At 39.9% G+C, this 6,729-nt stretch overlaps 1 long non-coding RNA gene across 1 annotated transcript; it reads right to left on the bottom strand.

Moving 5' to 3' along the window:
* Nucleotides 1-2,062: 2,062 nt before the first annotated feature.
* LOC136862941 (uncharacterized) lies at nucleotides 2,063-5,721 on the bottom strand. The gene is made up of 3 exons (XR_010859099.2): nucleotides 5,656-5,721; nucleotides 2,269-2,309; nucleotides 2,063-2,105 (listed from the first exon to the last, which is right to left on the bottom strand). It is a non-coding gene; the product is annotated as an uncharacterized lncRNA (long non-coding RNA).
* Between the last annotated feature and the right edge of the window lie 1,008 nt (nucleotides 5,722-6,729).

The following is a 6,729-nucleotide window of genomic DNA, read 5'->3' as shown; positions in this document are numbered from 1 at the left end:
CATGCAACATCATCTCATCCAACGCCATTTGAATTGGGACGGGTTGTGATACAAGGAAATGAAAGCGATGTACCAACTCTTCTAATTCCTTTAACCGCCATCCAGTACAGTTTTCTCCGCGATACATCGTAAAAATGATAGAGATGAATTGTATGATCAAGCAACTTTGTATGCTACAGAAAACGGAGTATGCTCCTCCACACAATCAGTATATGGTTCGCTCATGTCTGGTTGGCAACGACGAAAAGGTACTGTAAAATTTTCGAGATCTGCATAAACAGTAAACGGAACAGGTTCCTGAAGATAATAATTCTCAAACTTCATTTCCGCATTTGGACTGTTTGGCAGAACATGTTTTACGGCTGGGTGTGTTCCACAATGATGTAAGTGTGTAGCTGACAAGCTTTCTGTTGTAATGTACTACAAGAATCTGTCACAAATAAACTTCTTTTCTTTGTGCGATGAAAATTGAGAGCTTAACAAACGTGATTGGTTATAAGGCAGTAGTTGTTCGTGTTTTCATTGCAAACATAGAAAAGATGAAGATGATGTTGTTTTCGAGAAGAATCTGTGTAAATTGGTCCTACAATTCTCTCTCCGCTCACACAGTACACAGAAAAGGAAAAATTTTGTTTTGTTCTTCTCCAAAGTGGAAATGTTTCTTAAGTCCATGGGAAAAGTAACACCGTTAAAATCCAACGCCTGTTGCAACTGAATAAACATATCATTATACCGAAAAGTACTTGAAGGTTTATCTCTTGTTGCTGGTTTCAATAGCGAGCTCGATAGCTGCAGTCGCTTAAGTGCGGCCAGTATCAAGCATTCGGGAGATAGTATGTTCGAACCCCACCGTCGGCAGCCCTGAAAATGGTTTTCCGTGGTTTCCTATTTTCATACCAGGCAAATGCTGGGGCTGTACCTTAATTAAGGCCACGGCCGCTTCCTTTCCATTTCTAGCCCTTTCCTGTTCCATCGTCGCCATAGGACCTACCTGTGTCGGTGCGACGTAAAGCAACAAGCTGTTTTCACAGCCATTGCGATACACCTTAGGACGCAAGAGTCATCTTTATTCTGAATATTAGTAACAGCTCTCTTATTTACAATGGCTTGGGGAAGTTCACTATATTGACTACCTGAATTTAAGTGATAAAAATTTACATACATTAATCTGAAGATGAAGGGGCTGCCTGGCTGAGGCGGTAAAGGCGTGCTCGGTTCGCCCGGAAGGACGTGGGTCAGGAAGTCGTAAAACTTAAGAAACGAAATTTTTACTTCCGGAGGTGCATATGGCTCTGAGGTTCACTCAGCCTACACCAAAAATTAGTACCAGGTTAATTCCTGGGGGCAAAGGCGGCCGGGCGTAGAGCTTGCCACACTACAATGTGTTCGCGAAACCATTCTGAAATATTGTGCGAACATAACAGTTTTGTCATTTTTGATGATATGTAAAATGTTTCATGAATTTCTGTGTTATCTCTAAAATGAATAAAGGAATAAGCAAGTGAGCCGTTTACTTTAAGCATACTATGCGTTGTGAGCAAAGAAGTGACCTTTTCTTAAAATACATTATAGCAAGATAGTAAAAATAATTTGGATCTAAAACATTCAATGAATTTCGTATAATAGCGCTTAGTATACACGATGAAAAACGTGTGTGTATAGTCTCCCAATTTGTTGCCATGATTGCATATAAGCGAAACTAATGATACAAGTTTTGTTTTCTATTCCACAGTATATAAAGTCAATTGTTCGTTGATTTAGTTGACCTAATTCCGAATCTGCTAATTCACTAAATCTATGAGGTAAAAGTAATTGCAAGACCTTACAGACGCACAAAATTCTTTCACCAAATCGCGCATTAATTTTTCGAAGAGAAATTACTTTAAATGGCTTATTAGGTAGAAGATCGCTTAGCCCTCCTTTAGTAGGGTCGACCTAGTTGGTTACCTTTTCTATTTTTCTACAAAAAGTAAAATACTATTTTAAAATTTAAAACATATTTATACACAGTAGTTTAATAAAAAGATGGAAACATACCTTTAAAAGATGTGCGCATTGCATGCTCTGATGTGCTCGTTGATAGAGTAGACAGCAGATATTAATCACTGAGATAAAGTAAACAGCAGATATCGAATACTGGTATGAAGTAAACGGCAGATATAAATCACGATGGAAATATTCTACACAAAGAGTTGTTGCTGTTCTGTTAAGAAAAATCACATATTAAAATAATAATAATAGAAATAATATACAAAAAATTAAACTTACTTTTTAAGAGATAGCGATTGCCGATGATGGATTAGACAGCTCTGGGATAAAGTAGACGGCAGATATCAATCACGATGATGATTTTCTAAAAAGAAAGAGAAAAACAATTATTAGGATGAAGTAAACGGCATATAGCTATCACGATAATAATCTTCTACAAAAACAGTTTTTGCTCTTCCGTAAAGAAATTAAATCAAAATTAAAATATTAATAATAACATACCAAAAATTAAACTTACTTTTTCAGCAAATAGCAATTGCCGATGATGGAGTAGACGGCACAGGGATAACGTAGACGGCAGATATCAATCACGATGATGATTTTTTGAAAAGAAAGAAATAACCATATATATATATATACATACTTAATTATTTATAGATTCTCTTTTCAAGAAACAGTACACACACACACACACGCACGTATGCTTACCTTAGTTCAATGCAGCTTCGTTGAAAGTGAAAGAGGAGGAAGAATTGCTTGTTCGTTTATATATACACGGATCTATCAAAGATCAATATCTGTCATCACTTTTTGTGATGAGCTCACACTAGTCTGCCATGACGTTTTTCACACACGTTCACTGCTGTTCAGTGTCTTCTTGATTGATGCCTAGCATTAAAAAGATGTAAGACTTACAAACAAAAAATTAGCCTCATCACACACACACAAATCGAATATTCAGTTTTACGTTTGCCTGGTATAAAATGTGATACTATTTAGATCTACTACTTTGGCGAAAAAATTTCTTTACTACACACAAATAGAATATTCAGTTTTACGATGCACGTTTAAACAGATCATGTACCGGAGATGGACTGCTTCAGTGCCAGCCTTTGCTCACGATATAGCTATGTGGCAGCTGCGTGGCTGCCTCGCTGGACAACCAACGGAAGCTGCAGTTTTAATTTCGCTTCTCTCATAGGTTCCCTTGTACGCAGCTATCTCCTCAGCGGAAAATTACAGCCCATACGACTTGCCTGAACGCAGTAGAAGGTTACAATCTAAATAAGTCTTACACCTTTTTATTGCTAGGCATCAATCCAGAAGACTGTGAACAGCAGTGAACGTGTGAGAGAAACAACAGCCTATTGCCTCATTGTTTATATTCATGCAGTCCGAGCGAATTAGCTACACGGTTACGGAAATGTTATTGCAATATTAACAGACATTACTTGGGAACGTACGTTGGCGACTACAAAACACTAACCTGAGATTGGTCTGCCTGTAGGACGTGGTGTATCTATAGCATGCCTTGCCTTTCGTAAGGGGCTCGGGAACCAGGTGTTTGTTTCCGTCTTATAGTAATTATATCCTAGTGTTGGCGTTAGGAAGGGCATCCGACCGTAAAACAAAGGCCGAATCTACCTGTGTAAGTGTCTGAAGTCTGCGAGAGTTTTATCTCAACCTGCAAAGTTTACACACAAACATAGATTTAATATACTCTGTCAAACATTTCGGTCGGCGTACGAAATCCACTTGTTTTACCTTCGTACCCTCGAAGTACGAGTATTCTGCGATTATACTATATGTAACAAATCATTATTTCTGGATGCCAAATAATAGACATAATATAGGCTTTTGAGCTTATGCCGTGTCAAGAAGGTAATGTTAAAATTCTTTACGCTTTGCAGTCTATAAGTACGGGCCGTAAAATTATCGTACAGTTTTCTCCTCGATACATCTTTGTGTTTGCCTGCTTGCACATCGCTCGCTGCTTGCTGTTATAACCGGAAGTAACAGGTCAGCATACTGTACACGCGAAGTATCTGACCTTGTCAGGACACAAGTAAGAGAAAGCGCGATCTACTCTCTGTTATTATTATTATTATTATTATTATTATTATTATTATTATTATTATTATTATTATTATTATACATACATTATCATTACAGACTGTTATGCCTTTCAGTGTTCAGTATTATTATTATTATTATTATTATTATTATTATTATTATTATTATTATTATTATTATTATTTTAGAGAAGACTCCGTGGCAGAGCGCCGTCCACTTACCGCTGGATACCGCGGTTCAAATCCCGGTTTCTCTATGTGAGATTTGTGTTGGACAAAGCGGAGGCAAGACAGGTTTTTTCTCCGACTACCCCCCCCCCCCCCTGCTCAGCCCCTAGGGGGACGGTATTCAGGTAAGCGCCTTGTAGTCACCAACCGACGTTCCTATGTTAAAACTGATCAAGTTTAGTAGCTTCTTACAAGAAGCAGGGGTACGCAATGGGTGTTATTCAACCACTACGATCCTAGGGGGACGGGACACAGGTAAGGGCCTTGTAGTCGCCAACCCACAATAGTTTTACATTTGATAGCTAAATGCTCGAAGACTATACTGAGCGAATTGACTGCGCGGCGTAGCTGTAGAGTAATGTTCTAGTAGTAAAGATGCGTTTGCGTGGTTTTACATTTTACAGCAGCTAAATGCTGGGAGGCTATATTGAGCGAATTGGTTACGCGGCCTAGCTGTAGAGTAATGTTCTAGTAGTAAAGATGCGTTTCTCTTGGTTTTACATTTTTACACCAGCCAAATGCTCGGAGGCTATACTGAGCCAATTGCCTACGTGGCGTAGCTGTAATGTTGTAGTAGTAAATATGAGTTTCAGTGGTTTTACATTTTTACACCAGCTAAATGATAGGAGGCTACACCGAGCGAATTGGCTACACGGTTAGAGAAATGCCATTGCACTGTCAATTAAAGTACTTAGAGCTAAGATCGAACTTGGAATTACAGGTGTGTCAACAATGTGCCTTGTGTTTAATCGTACACAGTGTATATGCGAGAAGAAATAATCATTTTATTATATTCTAATTGTAAGTTCGTTGTACAGCAATAGACCGCAAGGGCCTCTCTACAGCCTTTAGCATGAAGAGAGGTATCAATTATTTGTAGACGCAAGCACACATTTGCACGACTACTTTCTTCGTTTTAACTGCAGCGCGGCCGACCCAACTACAAAGAGAATGCCGAATGCCAGTTTTTTTTTTTGTAAAACCTACTAACTCCCTAGATGCAAGCTTACATACAGCTGCGCGCCCCTAACCGCACGTCTCCTAGGGGACTAGCTGTTTTAAATTCTCAACGTAAGTATCTACCTGCCTATTAAGAGGCGGTCTACATAGTTCCAGGTTCGATTCCTAGTCCAGGTCGGGAATTTAATCGCTTCTGATTCTGGCTCAGGAAGTTAGGGTTTCTTTCTGTTCGACAGTAATTACATTCTAGGGTTCGCATCAGGAAGGGCATCCGGCCGTAAAACAGAGGCCAAATCGCCATGTGTAAGTGTCCGGCTGTAAAACAAGGTCTGCAAAAGTTTTATCTGATCCTACAAAGTTCAGACACTACTGTCAGAAACATAGAATATACACATTCATAGCTTACCTCAGACGAAAATATAGAACAGAAATAGATCACAGTACCATGTACAATGCTTATGGCGAACTAGCTTCTCCGCACAAGGTGACTACAGCAGGAAGAGCGGTGTACAGTTACTAACAACGTAAGCATTCCTTACCGTGTATGTTGTTTGCTTTGTCCGACTCTGTAACACACAGAGAAATGAATGAAAACCTACAACCTGCTTTCCAGTCATTGACAGGGTCAGGGATGGAATGAATGAATCATATATAGCCCATTAGTACGATGGGGTCGCCACTCTCTAAGTGATTTATTAATGATAGATAGATGCTATGAAATGAGAATAGAGAATGTTGCTGGAATGAAAGATGACAGGGAAAACCGGAGTACCCGGAGAAAAACCTGTCCCGCCTCCGCTTTTTCCAGCACAAATTTCACATGGAGTGACTGGGATTTGAACCACGGTACCCAGCGGTGAGAGGCCGACGCGCTGCCGTCTGAGCCACGGAGGCTCTATACACACAGAAATATTCTAAAAATTTTAATCATGTAATGTAGCGCACCTGCCTCTTACCCGGAGACTTCGGGCTCGATTCCCGGCCAGGTCAGAGATGTTTACGTAAACCTGTGGGCTACTCAGCTTACTAAGGAGCTATCCCTGTTTCGATTCCAGGCTACGTCAAAGATTTTTACATAAACCTGTGGGCTACTCAGGTTACTAAGGAGCTATCTAACGGAAAGATAGCGGCTCTAGTCTAGAAAGCCAAGAATAGCAGCAAAAAAGGAAAGATTCGTCGTCGTGACTACACAACACTTGGTCATCTGCAGGCCTGCGGACTGAGCAGCGGTTGCTTCGTAGGCCAAGGCCCTTCAAGGGCTCTAGTGGTATAGGGTTAAGTTTTATCTCAAGGTTATCTTGCATATTCGATTGTAAGGTTTTTACTTTAACGCCCTACGGGTGATTGGACAAAATAGCGGATATATCTATCTTCTTTGTGCTGCTAGACCTTTCGATGAGAGTAGGGCTAGCCGATTACCTTAGTATGACTATATTCATTTTTCCTTGTGCTACTAGACCCTCCGATAAGCTCTTGCAAC

Source organism: Anabrus simplex, chromosome 2, assembly GCF_040414725.1.
Source record: "Anabrus simplex isolate iqAnaSimp1 chromosome 2, ASM4041472v1, whole genome shotgun sequence".
Taxonomy (NCBI): Eukaryota; Metazoa; Arthropoda; class Insecta; order Orthoptera; family Tettigoniidae; genus Anabrus; species Anabrus simplex.
The sequence above is the reverse complement of the archived record's forward strand: the minus strand, read 5'-3'. Positions and strand labels throughout refer to the sequence as shown.